This window comes from Zootoca vivipara, chromosome 1 (genome assembly GCF_963506605.1).
Source record: "Zootoca vivipara chromosome 1, rZooViv1.1, whole genome shotgun sequence".
In the NCBI taxonomy this organism is placed as follows: Eukaryota; Metazoa; Chordata; class Lepidosauria; order Squamata; family Lacertidae; genus Zootoca; species Zootoca vivipara.
The window spans coordinates 28,026,255-28,051,008 of record NC_083276.1 but is presented as its reverse complement, the minus strand read 5'-3'; the positions used below and the strand labels follow the sequence as shown (position 1 = coordinate 28,051,008).

At 42.6% G+C, this 24,754-nt stretch overlaps 1 protein-coding gene across 1 annotated transcript in view; it reads left to right on the top strand.

Moving 5' to 3' along the window:
* The window catches only part of NRXN3 (neurexin 3), a 1,204,733-nt gene that overhangs the window by 172,705 nt on the left and 1,007,274 nt on the right, over nucleotides 1-24,754 (top strand). The gene's annotated exons all lie outside the window — the stretch shown is intronic.

Sequence of the window (24,754 nt, the reverse complement as noted above, 5' to 3'; positions counted from 1 at the left end):
CTTGTTATAACCCCTGGCTTGAAATTCAGGGAAGCAGAGTTTTGCTGAATATTATGAGGCACTTCCTAATAGTATGAGCTGTTTAGATAATGTGGAGGCAGACAGACTTTCATTCATTGGAGGTATTTAAGCAGAGGCTGGATAAAAAACCTACCAGGAATGAACTCTCAGATCTAGCACTAACGGGGTTGGAGCAGATGACCTCCAAGGTATGCTTCCAACTCTGATTTTGTAAAAGCGCCACAATATTGGTGGAGATGTCATAAAGTTAGAGAAAGCCCTTCAATACAAAAATTATAACGACAAGCAGTGGCAGGAAAGGATATGTAGGTTCCATGTACTCCCCCTCACCTCTTAAATCAGTGCTGAAGCTTTTTCTTCCTAAGGGTAATAAGTACCTCTTCCCTCTGTTTGGGAACGGCACACACATTTTGGTTAGTTTTAAATTCGGAGAAAAAGACAATGGAAATCTTTCCAGATCGGGACAAAATGATTGGGTTACCTCTTTGTATGTTGAACCCGACAGTTTCGACCATTAATGGGGGCTAAGCTTCCATTGTGTTGCTTCGTGGAAGCTCAGGAGATGTCTATTGATAAATGTCATTTGAATGCGGATCCAGATTCTTCCTCCCCCCCTTTTTTTTAAAAAAAGGAGAAAAAGTTGCATGGCAGAAAGGAGCAGGAAGGAGATATAAGGGAGTCTTACATGAGATAGGAGCCCCGGTTCCCCGCAGAGCTGTATAAATGATGAACGATAAGGGGCAAGGATGGGCCACCTGCCTCTGTTCAATTGCTGTGTGGAAAAACTAAAGAAAACAAGCTCACCGTCTATGATAAGATCAAGCTTGGCGGCTTGCAGAGCTAGGACGATGTTTATAGGATTTAGAGGGGGTTGGTTGGTTTTTGAAGCGTTTTTTTTTTAATAAAATGGAATCTAGGGATGGCATGATTTAACTCATATGGTAAATAAGAGGGTTTCTTTTCCAGGGCTGGCTATTGAGGCTTACGTGTCTATGGCCAGCTTGGAACTAGAGGGCTATAGGTGTAGGAGGTTCTTTTCTGTGTTCCTTCACTGGGTCACTTTGGAATATGTTGCGTAAGTGGCAGTAGCAAACACAAAAGGCTTTCTGGGTCTTGCTCTTCCTCAATTCTCCTGGTTCATTCCTCCCAATCCAGGTCCATTGCTTTACAAAAGCCTGCTCCTTGATCTCAGGAAACCCCTTTTCAGTATGATATGTTCCAGCTTTCTTGGTTACCAGAGACCCTTGTAAATTCCAACACACTGGTTCTATTCCCTCCAGTAATAACCTACTATCCAAATTATAATTGTTGCCAATTGTGTTTTGGTTTATTTCCCTTATTAAGTACACATGGATCCATTATGGCATGATATATGTTTAGCTCTGTGGGTTTTTTTTATAAGGAAACTGCTTCAGAAGTTAGGGCACATGAGCCAATTGCACAGCACTTAGATGTCACATACAGTCACTGAAGTGCTCTCTACAATATGTAGTAGGGGGTAAACTGAGACAAGTGCTCAGTGATTAATCTGTGGTGTGAGATGAGGGGTGTTACAAGTATGTCAGTGTCCCTGTATTATTTATTACTTCTGTGTAGGTTATTTGTAAAAAGAAATAACAGGTCAAAATGGCTGCCTTTATAGATTGGGAGATGTGGCTTCAACTTATTATTCATGGTAAAATTGCCACAGAAATATTAACTGCAAACCAAGGTTTTTTTTTTTCCTTGTTTGCAACCGGAGAATATTCCGAATGGCTTTAAATTCCTGACCCGTCATTTTCCAGATTATAATATGGACGTGGATGCTCTCCACAAGTCAAAAGGGGTGCTGGAGTAATGTGAATTGACCTTATATACTGAGTCTTACCACAGGTCCATCTGGCTCTGTGTTGGCTACACTGACTGGCTGAAGTCTTTCCCAGTCCTGCCTGAAAATGCCGAGGATTGAACCTGAGATCTCCTGCATGCAACTCATGTACTCTGCAACTGAGCTATGGCCCTTCCTGAAATAGAACTGTCACTGAGGTAGAATAGTGGCAGATTGTGACAGCCTGTGAACTGACTATTACATCATCAGAAGCCTCCAAGTGACTGTAGCAGCACTCATCAGAACTGAAGCTGACAACCAACTGTGGAGAGCCCCATCCAATCTTCTCAGTAATGATGCCTCTCTACTGCTTACTCACTCACCGACAAACACTGCTGCTTCTAACAGTGCAGAGGAAGAAGGAAGTTGCAGTAAATTCTTCTTCATCTCTGCCGTTATATGGAGTTAGGTACGGCAGAGTGAATGAGCAAGCAAGAGGCAGAGACATGGTTACTGAGAGGGCTGGGTGGTTGGCTTTTGTGGATGCCTGTAGTTGTTGGTTCTCATAGCTGCTACCACTGCAGCCAGTCAGAAGCCTCTGCTCACAGCCAGCCATGTGAACTGGGTCTTGGTCTGTGAATTGTGGTGTAATTCAGCCATGAAGTTCACAGAGTGGCCTTGGTTCTGTCGCTTTCTCACAGCCTAACCTCCCTTATAGGGCTGCTGTGTAGACATGTATGCTGTCCTGAGCTCCATGAAGGAAGGGTTGGATACGAATGTAATAAATACATAATATTTTATGCTTGTTCTATAGTGTAGCAAAGGCAACTGAAACATTCATCCCCCCACCTCAATTACTAGTATTTTTGGTCAATGCTCAATTAAAGGTGTCAAAAGAATTAGAGGAGTTGTTATGGCAACTGTATCTTCAAAATTACCATATATATATATATATATATATATATATATATATATATATATATAAGAAAAGCACACACCCTAAATGTTCTCTTTCCCTGTAAGAATGCAGAAGAATCTCTCTCTCCACACACATTACTTATTTCTTCATTTTGAAAGTGGCTAAGCTATGGAGGAGTTGCATTTACATGTCCTACTGAAATATAAAAGATGCCTCAGCAGGAATAATACTGAGACTATTAGTAATCCTGTCCGTTTCCAAGCAAAGGAGAAGGGGAAAAGAACTAAATGTATTCAAGGAAACAACATGACACACTCCCCCATAGCAGCAGTTGTGATCCTTGTAAGGAACAAAGGAAAAGTACAACTTGAGGTGAATGTAGGGTCATTTGCATTAGGATAGTGTGGGTGCAAGCCTTGCCCATTCTGGACAATAAATTCACATTATAAACCTAGTAGTCAACCAGCAGGGGGACATTAGATCCACAGTGCTCCTGCCTTTCCGTTGTCTATGAACCTTTCTCCAGTTCATCATTTTGTCTACTGTCTTCCCAGTGGTTTCCGTAGACTGGCGTGCAATGCTGAAATACTGATCACTACCTGTGCAAGACTATAGTGGTGCTCAAGTCATCACCCTGTATTTCCTTAGGACAAGAGTGCCTAACTGTGGACCTCCAAATTCTGTTGGACTACAACTCCCATCATCCCTGTCCATTATCCAAACTGACTGGTACCACATCTGGAGGGGCTACAAGTTAGCCACCAGTGGCTTAGAATAGCACACAGTGTACATGGCTCAGAACATGACTGTGTGAAATAGCACAAGGAAAAATGTCATCCTGGAGTGAAAAGAGAGGAGTATATAGTGGTAGCTGTCAGGACCAATAAGTATGGTCACTTTCCAGCCCTCAGAAATTATACCAATTCCAGGAGTTGAGTGTTCAGGACTGCTCATAAACCTAATGGGACCACATCTCAGTCTAGTTACAGGTAGGTAGCTGTGTTGGTCTGCTGTAGTCGAAACAAAATAAAAAAATCCTTCCAGTAGCACCTTAGAGACCAACTAAGTTTGTTACTGGTATGAGCTTTCGTGTGCATGCATACTAAGTTTGTTATTGGTATCTGAAGAAGTGTGCATGCACACAAAAGCTCATACCAATAACAACACCTTATTTGGTCTCTAAGGTGATACTGGAAGGATTTTTTTTATTTTGTTTCCACATATCAGTCTGTTTCTGGTCCATGTTGTGATTTTTTTTAAAAAGAGAGTTGTATTTAAAGATGCATTTACAATACATTTTCTCATAAACTATCACATTAAAATATGCAGCGTTACTCATTTTAATCTGTCCATTTGAGCCAAAAATTACATCAGAATATTTGTGAAATATGAAAGGTGGTGGATATCTGGGAGTTGCAGTTCAGCTCAATTCATAACCAGAATTTGAAGTATCCCTACCAAGAAGGTGATAGGATTTTTAAAAGGCATTGTTTTACTGTTTCTAGGCATCCCCAAACTGTGGCATCCCCAAACTGTGGCCCACCAGATGTTTTGGCCTACAACTCCCATGATCCCTAGCTAACAGGACCAGTGGTCAGGGAAGATGGGAATTGTAGTCCAAAACATCTGGAGGGCCGAAGTTTGGGGATGCCTGATTATTTATATATATATAAAGAAAGTGCTGCCCCACAATGCTCTGCGGCACTTCATTTGCAAATTTCTTTCTGTGATGTGCTCGCTGTGACTTGAAGGAGTGTGGGCTGAAGTTAGCCTAGGTCCAGGTTTCACTGCTGCCGTTTCGCTTCAACCGAGCAGGCTGAGGCGGAGTACAGCTGGCAGCGTCCCTGCCTGTCGTGCTGTGCTCTCCCTTTTTTGCTACTGGGGGGGCAGCTGCCCCCCTGCCCTGCACTGGGTACGCCCATGAGTGTGTGACTTCTTTGTGCAATGTATGTATGTGAGACTCACTAACTTTGTGACTGGCGTTGTTATTTGCTGCCCCACATCCAAGATTACACTAAAAAGATTAAGCCAGAAGTCCTTAAACAGGCGATTCCACCACATACTTTCCTACATGGAACAAGGACGCTTGTCCTTTACAACCCTTCCAACACAACAGTGATAAATTGTTATTTATAGAGTTACGTCTTAGTGGAGAAGGATGTTACCTGTGTATCTACTTCAAAAGTCAACTCATGAAATGCAGATTGCATGGTCTTTAGGGGACCCTTAGACTATACTAAGTCCCAGGCACTGTCTGATACTATTGGCATTCCTAAATCTGCCTTTTGTGCTTTCCCCACAGAATTGTGAAATTAACAATCTGTTTAAAATGGAAACCATTCCTTGCTTTTCTATTACTGGCTTAATACAGAGATTTTCAAGTGTTCTCAGCAATCTCTTTATTTCCTGTGTACTTTTTAACTTAAATATAAAAACTTTAACTTGAACATTTTGGAACCAGGTCCTGCTAATAATCAAAATCCATTTTGATGCCTAATGCAGGTTGTAAGGGTGTAAGAGAACTTTGTTTAGCCCACAATGTTACATGAACCAATGTTATTCCCAGACTAATACACAGACTGGAACATAATTAATCCCTCAGATTTCACACTTCTCCAAATTTTGTGGTAAAGTGCTCTGTTCAAAAAGATGCACCAAAATGAAAAGAGTGCCTTCTCATGTGCTACATCCATGTTGCAGATTGAAAAAGGCATTTCTGAGGGCTAGTTCCTCCTCAGGTTCTGAATCTGATATAATGTGTGCTGAGAAAACATGCATATTTAAGACTTGCATATGTAAGTCACATTCAGTTACTTGGCAAGGAAAGTGACTAATAAATATTTTTTTAAAAATTTAAATATATTGCTTGTGGTTAGCTCTATTATTTTGTTACCCTAGATGTGGGAAATAATCGATCTAGCCAAGGTGGCAAAACATCAGTAGAAACTGCTTGTCACACTCAAATGAAGGGCAAGTGTCACTTTTTAGTGGCTTTATGCCACATACAAATGAATGTGATGAAGCTGAAGCTGAGTTTATGAATGTGATGAAGCTGAGTTTATTCTGAAAAACCTGCTCTGAGGTTTTTCAGAATAAACTCAGCTAAAATTAGGCAGTGGGTGTAATTAGTAAGGAAGAAATTTGAGTGTAACAGAGGTTAGTCAAGAGAAAAAACAGGTATGGGGAAAAATTGTTTTATGTTAGGAACTAAAACAGAAATTTGATAGTCTGAATCTTACAACATCCACCATCATTGGATGTCCATGAATTCTAGTGTTATGAGAGGAGAAAAAACAAAACAAAACAAAACTTTTATTTATCTTCTTTCCCCAGTATTTCCAGGTAAATATATTTTTGTTCGTCCAGGCCTTTTAACTTAACTTATGGTTTGTTTCTCTTACTTTTCAAATCTGTGTTTTAAATGTGCATTTGGTTTTTAATAGCTTGTATTGTTTTACATTGTATTTTAATTATTGCATTGGATTTGCGAGCCACCAAGATAACGTAAATTAAAATGAAGTAAAATAATGGAAGGACAACTTAATTAACCGAGGGAGGATTTGTCCTTCCCCTTCCCTGCTCGTGGGTTAACATTACTCTCTTATTGTGATGTCAATCAGTATCAGGGGAAAAGAAGACGCACAGTTCAAGATGAGGTTGGTGCAACTTTTGAAACATGTTAGCTGAAACCTGTGGAGGAGGTAGGTGGTTGAGTTACTAGAGGAAAAACAACAGCAGCTCATTAGGAGACTCTCCCAGCCGAATCACCGTCAACTTTCTCTTGGCAAAATCTCTTCCCTGCATGAATGGAACCAAGGCTGTGGGCTGAGGCAAGTGGGCTGCCTGGCTTTTCTTGGCACAATGGTGTGACTCAGTTGACTAGATTGACATAATTTGAGTCGAGACAGAGTTTATGCGAAGGAGAAACTTCCGTCTCCCACAATTTGAGCAAAGAAGCAGCAATGACACTCCGAGAGATGTTAATAATGAAAGAGCCCTTCTTTCATTACAGAGGGAATGTACAGAGGGAATCCAGCACTGAGTTAAGAGTGGATTTTCACTGCACACTTTTAGTCGCTCAAGGGACATTTTCACTAAGGGATTTACCCTGCTATTTGGCCTTTTGATGCTGCTCCTCTTCATTTGAACTCATGTAAAGCTAAGTCTTTGTAAAAGCTCTCGATGTGGGAATGAGAGCTGTTCTGGAGGCAGATGTCATATGGTGTAGAAGACGAGGGTAGGATGCAAGTTGAAGTTATAGTGGTTGGCCAGATGTTTTTGCATTATGGGTGCTGGTTTTGCACTAAGAAGTATTGTTTCCCATTAGCATTCTAAATGTATTGTACAAATTTGGAAGTTTGTAAACTATGGAACAGGAGAGAAAGGGAGGGAGGAAGAGAAGGAGAGTGGATATCAGGGACCAACCGCATTGTTAGAGGCTTTGAAAATTTTTCATAGAATCATAGAATCATAGAGTTGGAAGAGACCACAAGGGCCATCCAGTCCAACCCCCTGCCAAGCAGGAAACACCATCAAAGCATTCCTGACAGATGGCTGTCAAGCCTCTGCTTAAAGACCTCCAAAGAAGGAGACTCCACCACACTCCTTGGCAGCAAATTCCACTGCCGAACAGCTCTTACTGTCAGGAAGTTCTTTCTAATGTTTAGGTGGAATTTTCTTTCTTGTAGTTTGAATCCGTTGCTCCGTGTCCGCTTCTCTGGAGCAGCAGAAAACAATCTTTCTCCCTCCTTTATATGACATCCTTTTATATATTTGAACATGGTTATCATATCACCCCTTAACCTTCTCTTCTCCAGGCTAAACATACCCAGCTCCCTAAGCCGTTCCTCATAAGGCATCGTTTCCAGGCCTTTGACCATTTTGGTTGCCCTCTTCTGGACACGTTCCAGCTTATCAGTATCCTTCTTGAACTGTGGTGCCCAGAACTGGACACAATACTCCAGGTGAGGTCTGACCAGAGCAGAATACAGTGGTACTATTACCTCCCTTGATCTAGATGCTATACTCCTATTGATGCAGCCCAGAATTGCATTGGCTTTTTTAGCTGCTGCATCACACTGCTGACTCATGTCAAGTTTGTGGTCAACCAAAACTCCTAGATCCTTTTCACATGTACTGCTCTCAAGCCAGGTGTCTCCCATCCTGTATCTGTGCCTTTCATTTTTTTTGCCCAAGTGTAGTACTTTACATTTCTCCTTGTTAAAATTCATCTTGTTTGCTTTGGCCCAGTTGTCTAATCTGTTAAGGTCATTCTGAAGTGTGATCCTGTCCTCTTTTGAATGTGTAAGTTCTAGGTGTAGATGTTCAAAGCAAAACAATCACACAATTTCCCTACATAACATGTGTTACACAACAACATGACTGTTGGCTACATGACTATACTTGGTATTCTTCTCCAAAGACAAAGGAAGTGAGAGCAGATTGTTTTAATGGAGTCCCAGAAGGTAGTCTTTGCCCAGAGAAATTTACTTTGAGTTCAGGGTTCCTTAATCCCTAGAATATTAAGCAAATTAAAATGTGGATCAGATACAAACATGGACTTAGTATAAGAGGTTTCCCTAGCAGCAGTTTTATTTAGGTTATACTGGAACTACATTCAATAAAGATAAATAGAACAAAATATAAAGGTTGTGTCCAGAGTGTTGTTCTTGTTTAATGTGCCGATTTCACTTTGGGCTTCACAGTCTCCTTAGCCTACTTTCTGTGTTCCCTGTATATGCACTGCCATCTCCTGGAATTGTGGAGCTGGCTTTTTCATTTCCCCCCCTCACTAAACTGCAGATGCACACAGTGTCAGCCATGTGTTGCTATACATTCTAATAAATTGGGTGCTTTTTGCCAAAAGTGTGGCAGGAGAGGAGGGAAGATCTAGTGATGAGATCACAAAGTTTGCTGGCTTCCGTGCACATGCTGTAAGACTCAGCTCTGGGGGGGGGGGGGAGAAATTGATGAATGGATGTTAAGAGTGAATATTGTAGACACACAGATGCAGAGGCACAAAAGGTGAGTGAAGAGAGGTCTTTGATTCAATTCCCTTGTCCGGCATTCCACTAGCTTGTCAGTTTGTTCTACAATAGTAACTCTGAACAATGAGATATCAGAAAAGAAAAAAAGAAATTTGGTATAAAAATCCAGTACATATTTTGTTTAAATGTGTGGACCTTGTGGAATGTTTAACAGAGGCCCGAGTGCATCCTAGGGCTGAAATGAAACAGCTACCCCAATTCACCACCTCCATTCTCAGGTGGCACATCAAGGTGGGCATTTCAAGGAGGTTGGGAGGAGGGAGCAGTTTGAACTGGCACATGCATTTTGGTGGGAGGACACTTATCATAATGGTGGTGGATTTCCCCACACCACCAATCATTAAAAAGCATGTGAAGGCAGCAGGAACATAATTTCTCTCCTTTCTTCCTTCCACTGAAAGCTGATCTCATGGGCTTTATTTATTTATTTATTTTTAAAAGAATCCATTCACACACAGCAGACACATGGGAGATAACAACAACAACAACAACAACAACAACAACAACAACAACAATTTATTTATACCCCGCCCATCTGGCTGGGTCTCCCCAGCCACTCTGGGCAGCTTTCAACAGAAATATTAAAATGCAACAATTTATTAAACATTAAAACCTTCCCTAAACAGGGCTGCCTTCAGATGTCTTCTAAAAGTCTGGTAGTTGTTTTTCTCTTTGACATCTGGTGGGAGGGCGTTCCACAGGGCAGGTGCCACTACCGAGAAGGCCCTCTGCCTGGTTCCCTGTAACTTGGCTTCTCGCAGCGAGGGAACTGCCAGAAGGCCCTCGGCACTGGACCTCAGTGTCCAGGCAGAATGATGGAGGTGGAGATGCTCCTTCAGGTATACTGGACCGAGGCCGTTTAGGGCTTTAAAGGTCAGCACCAACACTTTGAATTGTGCTTGGAAACATACTGGGAGCCAATGCAGGTCTTTCAAGACCGGTGTTATGTGGTCTCGGTGGCTGCTCCCAGTCACCAGTCTAGCTGCCGCATTCTGGATTAATTGTAGTTTCTGGGTCACCTTCAAAGGTAGCCCCACGTAGAGCGCATTGCAGTAGTCCAAGCGAGAGATAAATAGAGCATGCACCACTCTGGCGAGACAGTCCGCGGGCAGGAAGGGTCTCAGCCTGCGTACCAGATGGAGTTTACTGCCTACTCCTGTGTTTAATTCCTGTCTCCACAATGGAGTCCCTAGATGACCACAAACCCTTTCTTCCTAGTAGATAATGGTTCCCTATTCATGTTTTTTTCTGATTTTGGCCACTTCCAGACTGTTGCTATTTTGTGGGTGGGGTTGAATAATAAATTCAGGTTGCACAATGAAAGTGGATTTGTCACTCTGGTGGAACATACCTGCTTCCTTGGAAATAATAATAATCAGACTGGTTTTTTGTGGTAAGGATGGGAAGCTGTACTGGAAAGTCAAGAATTTCCCTTGACAGGAAATTCTATCATCTCCCTTCCTATCAGAATGAATTCTCAATAAAGAGAGGATGTTGTATAGTTTGTTCACCCAAGATGGTGTGAATAAATTAGGATGAACACACAGTAACACAGATTGTCTGGAAGTGTCCTGTCAAACACATTGTCATGGCTGCTTATACAGCTGTGTTTTGGAAGGGTGTGTGTGTGTGTTCTTTCTCCTTTAAGCCTTTGTGGCCCTTTCTTGGCTTTAGAACTGCAGAAAGAGCCTCATGTTCTTCTGCTAGACTTGTGACTGGATGTCCCACACGTTAAAATATGTTACTGACAGAAGCCTTCCTTGAAAGGCCTCTGAAAAAGGACGCTCCACATTCTCTCACAGGGCTGAATTAGACAGTACACACATACGCATTTAACATATTATGTGTCTAATTCTTGCCATGGGACCATGTCACATGGGACCTTCTTTAAAAACCAACTCCTCCCCTGACCTATTAGTGATTATTTGCATGGGACAAATAACAGTTTCAAAGGACGGGAATTTTTCATCAGAACTAAAGCAAGTGAGGGAAACACTGTAGTTAAAAAGACCCCTCCCTGCATGAAATGGTCCATCACAGTTGCTATTTTTAATGTATTTTTTAATCTAGCACATCTTTTGAATATACACATTTAACACATCTTTTAGTTTGGCCCTGATAGCTGAACTTGTTATAGTTAAAACGTGTTTCTGTTTTGTAATTATCAACAGGGGTGGTAGGATAACATGACAGGTCTCTAATACAAGATAATGTAGGAAAGGGCCCTTCTTCCTGCTCAGCACTTTTTGCTTTGGTGTGCCACCCTCCTTTGCTTAATTTTTTAAGCACCAAATTCTGCAAAAGGTCTTCCAGCTACCTTGATTCCTAGCCACATTTCCCCCTCCTTTTTACTACCACCACCACTTCTTTGTCCTTCTCTATTTCCCTCTCTCCCTTCTCTCTTTAGTTACCTTTACAGAGGAGCAGACAGACGTGCAGCTACACATTGTCAATACAGGCAGTAGAAGTCAATAAGCAGCCAGACAGGCAGTGAAATTGAGGGAGGCAGCTATAGATTTCCGAGCTTATTCCTTGTGAGTTTTTCAGAACTAGTGTGATTCACTCTTGTCGGATGCTATTTTGAGCCAGGCTGAGATGAACACATTCCCCTAGTGAACTATATGCTGCTTCCTGTGCTCTCACCCCACCCCCACTGGTCTTTGGTTTTCGTGGAGTTTTTTGTGTGTGATGTGGTGCAGAGGAGTGAAATAATACCTGCTCTTGGAAAGCTGAGATGAAAAGATGCTCTGGGGAAAGTCCATAACGTTTGGGAAGGCAGGCCAGGTGTTGGCAAGTGTGGAAACCATTAAGGGTGTGTGGCTGTGGCATGACGGAGCCTGAAAGAAGGCTTAGCATGAAGTGGATGGAAATGAGAGCTCACTGAAATATCAGCAGAAGCATGCTAATTATAAGATTGATTAGAGTATGGTGAATTAACGAAAGAAGGAGAGAAGAGCCCAATTAACAAAGAGAAGAGGAAGCATGCCAGCATTAGTTACTCCCAAGGTTATTCAGCTCTGGTGAGCAAACACGGTGTGTGTTCACACCAGTGACTTGAGACGAGTCAACAGTGTGATGCAGCAGCTAAAAAAGCCAATGCAATTCTGGGCTGCATCAATAGGAGTATAGCATCTAGATCAAGGGAAGTAATAGTACCACTGTATTCTGCTCTGGTCAGACCTCACCTGGAGTACTGTGTCCAGTTCTGGGCACCACAGTTCAAGAAGGATACTGACAAGCTGGAACGTGTCCAGAAGAGGGCAACCAAAATGGTCAAAGGTCTGGAAACGATGCCTTATGAGGAACGGCTTAGGGAGCTGGGTATGTTTAGCCTGGAGAAGAGAAGGTTAAGGGGTGATATGATAGCCATGTTCAAATATATAAAAAGGATGTCATATAGAGGAGGGAGAAAGGTTGTTTTCTGCTGCTGCAGAGAAGCGGACACGGAGCAATGGATTCAAACTACAAGAAAGAAGATTCCACCTAAACATTAGGAAGAACTTCCTGACAGCAAGAGCTGTTCGGCAGTGGAATTTGCTACCAAGGAGTGTGGTGGAGTCTCCTTCATTAGAGGTCTTTAAGCAAAGGCTTGACAGGCATATGTCAAGAATGCTTTGATGGTGTTTCCTGCTTGGCAGGGGGTTGGACTGGATGGCCCTTGTGGTCTCTTCCTACTCTATGATTCTATGATTCAGTGCATGTGGTAGGTGCATTTTGACAAGGAGGAAGGGCTATAACTCAGTGGCAGAGCATCTGCTTTGCATGCAGAAGGTTCAGGTTCAGTCCTCAGCATCTTTGTGTAGGGCTGTGAATGTTCTCAGCCTGAAATCCTGGACAGCTGCTGCCATTGTAGACGATACTGAGCTAGGTTGGCCGATGAGCTGACTCAGCGCAAGGCATCTTTCTGTGTTCCTACTACTCTCCACCATGGGATTTGGGTGGCAGTGAAGGGTTATATGACTAACATAATCTTATGAAATTGAGCAAGTTTTGATTTCCCCTACACGAGACTGGTTTGATAGGGAGAAAGACACCATGACATTCAATCTTGAGCATTTTGAGCATGTGATAATGCTTTTGCGGCACACCTGGACAAGTGCATCTGATCCCTGGTGGCAGAGGGGGACTCCCGGAGTGGGGGGGGAGGGGGAGAACCAGCTGGAAAAAGAGCCATCTCTTCCTATCTTCCGTACCCTGGAGGCTCTCAGTGGCAGGGAGAGTTCTGGGGTGTGGGGAGAAGGAGGGGAATGGAAGGAGATATATAAGTAAACAAATAAAAAAAATATTGATAATTTGATTAATTGGCTAAATGGACAATTTTAAATTAAATGAGATTAGAATGGTTGGTAAATAGTGAAAACTGTAAAGATGGAGTTGGCAAATGAAAATCAGTAAAGGGGGGGGGGTCTGGGGAAGCCCAATAGACAATGTTTAGGAAATTAGATAAGATTTGAATTTTTGATGTTATGTGTTTTGTTTTTATTTTTATCATACGCTGTGGTTTTTTTTCTTCTGTTTTTTTTGTCATTATTTTTATTTTATTTTTTATTTTTTCTTATCATTTTTGAATGTTAAAGTTAGACAACAGCTGGGTGGATATTCGCCTGTTCCTATCCTTGCCATCCTGGGACCTCTTGGTGGCAGAGGGAGGTTCAGGGGGGAAGGGGGGAGGTGGATAGAGACCCAACTATAAAATGAACCACATTTGATTGCCTTCCTCTCGGGGGGTTCTCTTGTGGGAGGAGAGAGCTCTGGGAGGGGGGTAGGAGAATGTGAAAAATATGTTATGTATGTGTATGGTCTTTGTTATTATGTAAAATCTTATTATGTAAAATCAATAAAAAAATTAATTTTAAAAAAAAGTGCATCTGAGGTAAGTGCAGGTGGGAGAACTTAGTGGAGGAAATGGATGGGAGAAGCTGCTGCTGCTGCCCTGTCTCTTCCTTCAGCTGGAGATTTAAAGGGTAACATCTGAAGTAAGAGCTGTTCGTCAGTGGAAAGGACCACCTCAGGAGATGATGGACTCTCCTTCACTAGAGGTTTTTGAGCAGAGGTCGGATGGCCATCTGCCAGGGATTATTTAGCAACGATTCATGCATTGTAGCGGGGTTGGACTAGTTAACTCTACGATTCCATGATTCTATGATAAGAGAAATTTGGCGTTCCTTTGTGTGTGTGTGCATACATGTGTAAAGCTAAGCAAGTGTCTGCTTGGAGTAACTGGTTGCAGTGATACCCAAACTTTGAGGAGAGGGAAGAGAAGGATTGTTTAGTTTTACGCATGCAGCTTCCAACCTAAATCCAGCTCTGGTTTTTATGAAAAATCGCAAGAATGGGAAGGGAAATCTAGGTCAAATTTGTCCATTTCATTCTTCTTTCTATAGTCATTCAGTCTGATGTCTTTTAATAGTCACTACAGCCAACCTGTTACATCTCACCAACATTTACAGCCAGTAGGAATAGAAAAGGGTTCTAAGCTTGTGTTGTCTGTCTCTACCATCATGCTAGGAAAGATCAATTTTGGCACCAAACCCTGCATTCTTATTCACAGCCCTGTGGCATTGGGTTTCCAGGACCAGGTGATGTCCAGGAGCACTTGGCTAATAGTTGCATGGGACAGGCAAGTTTGTTTGCCACCCTTTCTGCTGTGCAGTTGAATCATCTGCTTATTCATCCGTCCTCCGGAGCCAATGTCAGGACAAGGCAGTAACAGAGGAAATTGTTAATATTGCAGGAGGTCGGTGAGCTCACACCAGGGAGAGTAGAATAGAAACAGGAGATCCTCAGTACACAAACACCAACGTCTCTTGCTCTTCCCATGGACTTCCCCCCGATGAACTTGGTTCTAGCCAGTTTCTTCTGCTAAGAGCTTGCCTCCTCCTCCCCCCAGTGTATCATCACATGGCTGACAGCTGATGAAGTTCAGGCAAATAGAGGCAATGTGCATCCTGTAGCTGCCTCAAAGTTGCATATACTGTATCCAAGTTGCAAGACAAGTATTTGATTGCAGAGTGCACAAGTGTTTAATCCTCCCAGTGGGGAGAGGAGAAACCTCATGCCTGTAGGGACCACACTTGCTAATGTTAATGTGAAGTGGCAGCTGCTGGGAGAGCAGAAGGAATATTGAGAGTGCAGTGTCTTTGGATAGGTTAAACTGCTTGCTGAGAGAATCACATGTGGAAAGGGAGACATACTTGGCTCTTGAGCTCTTTCTCTTGCTGATCTCCATAGAAGTCTCAGTTCTGACACCATCCTTGGATGGTAATGATAGGGGCACTGGCTCCCTGCTAGGGTAGCTATTTATGCCACAAAAAGGGAAATGGATTACAAAAAAGAGGTTACAGATCTGCATGAGATCTGCATGTGCTAATTTATATGTGTAGGTGCAAATTTGTAAACAACTGCTGTAATTTAAGTAAAAATACAATACATCTCACCAGTGAGGCAGACTATGGCTAGGTGACCTGAATAATCTGCTGTAAAAAGACAAAGGACCCCTGGACAGTTAAGTCCAGTCAAAGGTGACTATGGGGTTGCGGCACTCACCTTGCTTTTCAGGCTGAAGGAGTTGGCGTTTGTCTGCAGACAGCTTTCCGGGTCATGTGGCCAGCATGACTAAACTGCTTCTGGCGCAGTGGAACACCATGATGGAAGCCAGAGTGCACAGAAACGGCATTTACCTTCCCACCACAGTGGTACCTATTCAAAAGCTGGTTTGCTTTCAAACTGCTCGGTTGGCAGAAGCTGGGACAGAGCAACAGGATCTTACCTCATTGCGAGGATTCAAACTGCTGACCTTCTGATCAACAAGCCAAAGAAGCTCAGTGGTTTAGACCACAGCGCCATCTGCATCCTATCTCCACAATGGGGTGAGCTCCCGTTGCTCTGTCCCAGCTTCTGCCAACCTAGCAGTTGGCATACCAGTCAAGTAGATTGCACCAGAAGCGGTTTAGTCATTCTGGCCACATGACCTGAAAAGCTGTCTGTGGACAAATGCCATCTCCCTCAGCCTGAAGCGCCGCAACCCCATAGTCGCCTTTGACTGGACTTAACCATCTAGGGGTCCTTTACCTTTTTATATTTTTATAATCTGCTGTCTGGTGCAAACGATGATGGGCTGCTTCAGGGCCCCTGTTTTCCCTTCTTTCCCTTCTCTTTATCAATAATGTAGACTTGGACAGTCCTTCAGAGGATGCCTTCAAATTAGAAGGCTGTCCTTTGTGAAGTAGGATATATTGCTGCCACACAATCGGACAACACCATTATTGGCCCCAACAACATCAAACATACCATCTCAGGACTATTTAATTGCTCATCTTCTAACATTGTGTATGCCATCAAATGCCAACAGTGCCCTTCAGCTCTCTATATTGGACAAACAGGCCAAACCCTACGCCAAAGGATAAATGGACATAAATCTGACATCAGGAATCACAAGACAGAGAAACCAGTATGAGAACACTTCAATCTCCCAGGACATTCTGTATAATATCTCATTCCAGCTGTCTTTTTACAAAAGAATTTCAGAAATAGACTGGAAAGAGAAGTTTCTGAACTGCAACTTATTACCAAACTTAAAACCATGGAGAGACCTGGTCTGAAGAAAGACATTGGATTCTTATCTCATTACACATGATAAAGCTATATTTAGCCTTCTCACCCCTAGCTTTTTCCTCTAATACCAATTGCAGTCATCAACAGTCGTCAACAGGTTTACCACTCCTATCAGCCAATCACCCATTCCCACGACCCTTCTGAGTAATACCCCTCCTTACCCTCTCACTATATATAAGGGTCTGGTGGCTTCTGTTTCAGTGTAGCTGAAGAAGTGTGCATGCACACGAAAGCTCATACCAATGACAAACTTAGTTGGTCTCTAAGGTGCTACTGGAAGGAATTTTTTAAATTTTGTTTCGACTACATCAGACCAACACAGCTACCTACCTGTTACTAGGATATAAACGTTAGTCATTGGGTGGGAGAGCCAGTACTTTACATTTATCTTAGTTGGGCAACTTGATTCAGGAAGTCTGCTACCTCTCCTCAAAAGTGGAGTACTCTGAAAATGAAGCCTTTAGGAACGTGAGGACAAGCATGGAGATCCATCAGAACCACACAAAATGGAGGCATTGATCTGGGCCTGTCAGAGGGGATAATATAGCCCCCGCAATGAGTTTGATTTACCCTGTGTATTGTAATCAGATAGCAGTGTAAGTTGTTCCCAGCAAGCTCTTCTAAATCACTTTTAGTACGTATTGAAAGTGACAACACTGTATTTTATTGCTGAATTGCCATCCTCAAGTAATAAGTAACACATGTCATAGTTTTTAGCTGGGGTTGCTGCTGCAGTGCGCCCCCCCCCACTCCCTTTTTTTTCTGTCACTCAAGCAAGCGCCTCTCTCTCAGACCATGTGAGCTTCCTTGTCATGACATTCTGAGTCCTAGAATAGACCTGTCTCCCTGCTTCAAAGGCTGGTTGGAAGTTTAGTTTGTTTCTCAGTCATAATGGGAGATAAGGGAGAAGAGCAGAATCACTGCTGGTGGAAAGAGCAATGATGTGGTGTGATCTAAAGGTGGGAAGTGTTCATTTAATTTATCAGTTTATACTGCACTTTCCCACCACCAGCACCCTCAAAGTGGTTTACAAGAAACAAATAAAAAAGCACTCTAAAATCACTTAACATTTTCAACATGAAACCTAAAGGGTGGTATTCATCTAAGTTTTACTCACAGTAGATCCATTCAACTGAATGAATCTAACTTAGTGATGTTCATGAGTTGAATTTCGCCCATGGATATTAATGAGTCCTATCAGCAGAAGTCCTGTGCAAGGGGGCTTTCCCCCCATCGCACAATATTGACAATCCTGTCAGATAGTTAGACTGAGAGAAAGTCACCCAGTGAGCTTCAACATGGCAGAATGGGAATTTGAACCCAGATCTCCCATGTCTCGGTCCGATTCTTTAACCACTGCTGCATGATAGCTCTCTTAGGCCCTGGTATCATCAGTAGCACAATATGAGCCTAAAAAGCTCTAGGACCATTTTGGTCTCATTCTATACTCTGCGGTCTTCTTAAAGATTCCAAAATGAGGGGAAATATAATTGTGGGTACAAGGGAAGGTGCAGTGGTACCTTAGTTTTTGAATGTCTCCACTGATGAACATTTCAGTTTTCGAACGTCATAAACCCAGAAGTAAATGTTTCAGCTTTTGAATGTGCCTTGGAAGTCGAACCGCAAATGCGGCTTCCATATGGAGTTTTCTGTATTACATTTTCTGTTTTGAGGCTTCCGTACTGAGTTTTTGGTTTTGAACATTTTGGAACTTGAATGGTCTTCCGGAATGGACTACGTTTTGAAAACCGAGGTACCACTGTATAGCATCTTTTTACCATTGTCTGACAGAAGGGTAGACACTAATGATCAAATGAGAGACAGCATGGGAGTTCTTTATTTGAACTCTGCCCTCTGTCCCCATCTTTACCTCTTATCAGGAAGGAACTGAATATCAATCTCTTGGCAAGACCTTCATTAGCCTATGAATGAATTGTGTTGGGTGGTTAAAGTGTGTGTGTGTGTGTGTGTGTGTTTTACCAGCCAGTTCAGATTTGTCAAGGGGTATATCTGAAAGAGGCATTCATCAGGAAAGTGACATTTATGGAGTGTTTGGCAAAAAGGGGGAAGTGTAGGAGAAAAGGCCTGAAAACTCCTGATGGTGTGAAAACTATGTGGGTCTATGTGTATGTGAGAAAAACCAGAGAGGCTAAATGTAGAGAGAAATCTTCCCACCCCTGCATTTGAACTCCCTTATGCTTCCAATTCTTTTCATGTGTAGAAATAAGGTTTAGACTATAATATATTTTAGAGAGCATTGGTGAATGATAGCCATGATACCATGATAACGTAGATTAAAACATCCATTGAGAGCTGATTCCTGAAAAACCACTCCTTGCCCCTAGTCCTTTCAAAGAAACCAGGAAATTGATTTAGAAGTAAGGCCCATCAGAGCAGTTTAATTTATCCCCTGCTGAGTAAAAACAGACAGGCTGATCGGCCAACTGCAGGGGGACACAGAGTCCTTTTAGTTCTTTTCCTTGCAGCCGGAATAGTTTAAATGTATAGGGGAAAAAATATGCAGCCCATCCTGGACCATGCCACATGAGGCCACAGTTGTGAGATTGTAGTTTGAATCCACCTGAATGTGCAAACCTCCCTAAATTAAGAAACTTAACATTTATGCGCAATGATTTCTTGTGCTATATAGGGTGTTGTTTTAAATGCAGGTCTGTATTCAGAGATCGTCTCCTTCTCTGTAGTTTCAATAATCTGTTTCCTCCGAACTGATTACATTGTTGTAACAAAAGTTTCCATAACCAGTGTAGACATATGTTACATATTTGACAATTTGCTACCTTGCAGCTTTGCACACAGCAAGGATTGCCAACCATTTGGGCCCGTGGGCACATAATGGAAATTTGAGAAAGTACAATGAGGGTCAATCACAAAATGGCTGCTGTGGGTTGTAACACAATACAAAAGAGCTTGTGGCGGTGTGTGGCTTAATGACTGTTACATCTAAAAGCAGAAAAAGAGAGAGGACCACAAAATCAGGGCCGGCCCTACGTGCAGGCTGGGTGGCGCAGGGCACCATGGCGCCGGCCCGCCAGGAGGGCGCCGTGAGCTGCGCCCACCCGCTGGCCGACCGGTCCACCGCGCAGCTGCACCTGCCTGCCCGCCTGCCGCGCAGCAGCACCCGCTGCGCGCGGCGCCCACCGCGCTGGGAAACGGGGTGGGAGGGCGCCGGAACGGGGCGGGAGGGCGCAGGAGGGATCCGGCGCACCACGGCGCCGGGGGCGCTTAAGACGGCGCCGCACAAAATGTTGTGGAGAAGCCTTCTACCAGCTGTATCTACAACAACCACTGCTCTTTCCCCTTCTTCTTCCCTCATAACAAATAGAAGGGGAGCAACATGTGACACATCTTCAGTGTAGGCAATGCCAAGACACTCCAAACAGGACCCGAGCAGGGGCAGAGAATCCTCTTTTTCATGAGTTACTTCCTCCACTGCTAAAAGTTCAGTACAGCCATGACCCACGTTGGGGCAGAGTGAATTTAGAGTGTCAAGCACATCCCTTTGGAGTGCCCAGGACTGCTATCTCAAGCAGTCTGCCTTTTCTCTGGAGATCTCCTGTTTCAGGACCATTAAATACCTATAGGCTAAAAGCTGCTCTGTGGGAAGTCAAAGCAGTAATGCCAGTGTTAAATATTAATAACCGAATAAGCAGTGTTTAAAGAACAAACAGGATAAGAAACCCAACAGGCATCTGTCCAGGTTGGCTGGCATTAAATAAACGGCAGCATTGCCAGCAGTATGATTGTGGAGGCAATGAAAAAGAAGCCCGAGCAGTTTTTTAATTTGCGTTTGCTTTGGCTCAGTTCTTTTAACACACTCATGATATATAGTCAGTCGAAGAAACATTTCTGTTAAAACAATCAAAGAGTTTGGGGCACCATAAAGATGAACAAATTTATTGTGGCACAAAAGCTATTGTGGACTCAAGCCCACTACATAAGATGCATGAATTGGAATCTTAGTTGGCAGGCATATCTGTTGTTAAAAGTTGTTGTGAGAAATTGCATTGTTCCCACAAGGGGACAATGACAATAAAGATCTATTCTATTCTATTCTAAAACTTGGTGTGTGTGTGTGTGTGTGTGTGTGTGTGTGTGTGTGGAGGAACATGTGCTGTTTGTACTGAAGCTTTATTTACAATTTTGAGGTGCTGTTGGGAAAGCCTTTTTAGGAGCACATCTCCAAAAGACCCTTATAGGCACTAAAATGGCTACAGCTGGTCTGCTAGCTTGCTTCCCACAGGAAGGAACTCCCCCAAATCCACTGTTTTCACAACTGAATTTGTTCCTGAATTTGCACAAAGTCTCCTCCTGCCAATGACTACTTGTCAGCATACACATTGGTATAAAAATGCAAGTCATGGTTTGGCAGTATCATGATCAGGAGTAAATTGCTGTTTGAGGGACCGGGCAGGATCATTTGTTGTAGATATTTTTTATTGGAATTTTATAGTTGATTTTATATCTATCATATTGAAATACTTCATACAGATGTTTTTGTTTATTCTCATTGCATATATATATATCCCATCCCTTCTCCAAGAAGCTCATAGTGGATATGGAGACATGGTCCACCCTTTTTAATATTGATTTGTTAGGTTGAGGGTGACTGATCAAAGATTATGTCCGAGGAGGGACTTGAATCCAGGCTTCCCTAGTCAAATTCCAACACTCTACTCCTGCAGTAACCCTCACAATGTCTTCCAGATACTGTTGGCCTACAGTACCCATAATTCCAGATATTGATTATGCTGGGTGGAGCTGATGAGAAATATAGCCCCAAAACATGTGGAGAGTACCACATTGGCTTTGCTCACTACACCATTCTGGCCCACTGAATGACCGACCAAAGAGCTCAGTGGGACTTGACATCCTTCTGCAGGGCCTGCAAGACAGAGCTGTTCCACCTGGCCTTTGGTTCGGGCCCAGTTTGACCCCTCTCTATGGGACCCTGTAATTTACCTCTTTGGCCCTTTTATCAGCTCATGTGGGACCAACATGGATAGCTGGCCCTGATGAATACTTGAGGTTCCTGACCCCTATGGTTGTAATTCATGGGCAGTCATTTAATTTTATCCCGATTCTAATTTTAAGCTGTACTTTAATCAGTTGTTTGATTGTGTTTTAATGTATTTGATATTCGATGTTAGCCATCCTGAGCCCGGTCTTGGCCAGGGAGGGCGGGGTATAAATAAAAAATTACTTACTTACTTAATAGAGGTGAAATGCGTATTTCAACTTTCTGCAGCCAGGGACAGCTTCTATAGTTCTCAGAAAGCTGATGTTTGAAGTCAGTGTTTTGCAGGGTCTATAATTATTTGCAAGGGTGGTGGTGATCCATTTCACACATCAGCATTGCCAGAAAACAAGGTTGTGCTGAGACGTTATGAACTTCAACAAAATAACTGTGTTATAAATATTTAGTGGTGGATCTCTGTCACACCAGAGAAAAGGGATACAGTTGCAAAAGGGGAGTCTCAGATGATCTAGCATGTGTCTCTCATGAAGACCCCCCCTCCTTTTTTATTATGGCAGATCTAAGACAAGTTGCTTTATGGTAGATGTACTGTAGGTTTTTAACAGTCTTTGGAGGTATCACCAGCTGCGCTGTGCATATCGTTAAGTAATATTAAAAGTATGGAAATGGGCTGCTTCAAATGCCAGGGGACTGGTTTTATCTCTGCAACTGGTGGGACTCATTTTAGATTAGGCCGTGTGATGGAAACATTACACCTGTTCTACCTAGATACATCCATGAGTAAAAACAAGCAGGTGATAGTACCACTTGTACTAATTTCTGCTGTGTGGTGGGAGAACTTCTTGATTCGCTCCCCTTGTATTTGTTGGTATCACGAGAGTATTCTATGGTGGATCAGCTAGGGCAGCAGATTCTCGTCTAAGCACCTGTAGACATGCTGAGTAACTAACAACCGTAAGCATACTTTTGTGGTGTCACTTTGACCCTTACAGCTTAGGTACATGTAGGTCTTCTGCATCTTCCCAAAAGCTCCAAAAGCTGTAAGAATAAAAACATACTGGTACTTCAGTCAGTTTAGGATAGGAACCCCATATCCACCACAAGGGAATTCAGACCTCATGAGGAATGGCTGCACACAAAGTTGTGAAGATGGATGCAAAATTCTTTCCCCCTGTGCTGCTGGGCTGCATTTGGTCATACCTCTCAATGAAGGGTTAAGCAGAGGCTGAACATTCATATGCCAGAGATGCTGTAGTTGCATCCTGCACAGCTGAACCTGCTTTGAGAAAGAGATTTGACCAGGTAATCTCCAAGATCTCTTTCAACTCTGAAATGCTATAATTCTGTGTCAAAAAGTCAAAATTATTTTGATTTTGTGCTTGGTATTTTACCACCTGCCTACAAAGCATCAAGGAGTAACTACTAAGTTTTGCTAATAGGTTTCCCCGATTTCCTTTTTAATTTTCTCTCTCTCACACACACCCTGCGATTTTGATTCTTTCCCTACTAGTAGTTTTGTTCAGTTGGGTAAGGGTTGCTTTGCTTTTCAGCCACTTTTATGAAAAGAAGTGGAAGGGTTTTTAAATGCATATTTGCATTTTTAAAAGCAATTGGGGGGAAGAGCAGGGGAAGTAAGGGTGTTAAATCATGATTATATTAATGAGTAATGAATAACTGACATTTGCATAACTTCCGCTGTACAGCTTTTCCAAAGCACTTGCTAGACTATGAGATCCAGCCGTCTCTGAAGTAAGTAGTAGAAGTTTTTAAGCAGCCTTCAAGTGGACCTTTAAAATAAAGAATCTTGAAAGTTGGGGTAAAATGAAGAATCTTGGTGTTGGGATAAAATTATCCAAAACAGAATTCAGCTGGCATTCTGGGGCAAATAACTGAACTTCTATTCGAAAAAGGATGCAGTGCAACTTTAAAGGCCAATGGCAGAAAATATTTGGAATTTACTGACGTTTATTTTTAGATCCCAAGACACAATACTGAAGTTTTATGGGAGAAATAAGATTCAAATAAATTAAGTAGTTTCCCCAAAGACTCACACCTTGAAGATTCGTGGCAGAGATGTCACTAGAACCTTAAAATCAAATTAAGGACTCGCTGGGTCCTTCATTTTACACATGGATGAAACACTAAGTCCTGAATTATTATAATGAATTGCATACTTCTTTCAGGTTCTTCCAATGATATATCTTAATTTTATCTAGCATAAAGTGCGGATGATTTAAGATGCTGTAGCTGCAGCAGCCAATGTCATTTGCAGTTTAGTGATTATAATGTATTTGCCAGCACATGCTCTGGTCTACAGCAGGCTTATATGGTAACAAGTGGAACAGCATTATGGAAGATATTTAGCTTAATTTTTAAAAGGGAATTAAAGAAAATCAAGTATTCGAGAGTTTCTTTTGATTGTGGACTCTCCCCCAAGGACTGGTACATCTAATCTTACCTTACTAACACAGGAAGCTGTCTGTGGTATAACGGTCAGAGAGTTGGATGGGGTTCAAAACCCCACTTAGTCATCTCTAGTTGACCTTAGGCCAGTCACTGTCCCTCAACCTAACCTACCTCACAGGGTTGTTGTGAGGATAAAATGGGAAGGGGAGAACTGTGTGCACCACCTTGAGCTTCTTGGATGAAAAAAGTGGTATATAAATGTAATTAGTCAATTAAATTAAACTACATCAGCCACCAGGCAAATAGAGCTGTAGCCTTGGGTTCACATCGTTTCCAGGACCCATTTCCAAGCCAGATTTTGCCAGTCAATCTTTCTTAGCTTTATCTTCCTCACTGGGTTGTTTGTGAGGATATGGGGAAGGGGCCCTTGGAGGACTGTAATAAATAAAGCCAGGTTTTGTTCTAATGGGAGATAGGATCCATAGGGGATTTTAATGTGTGCCCTTTAATAGTATGTCTTTCAAGGCTCTGCTGTGTGTGTCATTTGGTGCAGAGGATGGCTCTGAGGCAGGAAACCAGGCCTTGATAATTTATGTAGGAATCAAGAAACAATTGCTTCACAGAGGAAGTGGCCCCACAAACAGAGTTGGAGAGACAATGTCAATAATACACATAGCTCAGATGGTAAAGCATGAGATTCTTAATCTCAGGGTTGTGGGTTCAAGCCCCAGATTGGGCAAAATATTCCTGCCTTGCAGTGGGTTGGACTAGATGATCCTGGTGGTCCCTTCCAACTTTGCAATTCTATTACTCTTTCCCTCTTTCTGGGAATGTTCTCATTACTGCTTACCTCATATCCAATGTGTTCCCACTTATGACTTCAGCACTTCCCTCCTATTTGCCTTAGGCCCTATATGCCCTTAATGGGTCAAAATATTTGCCTA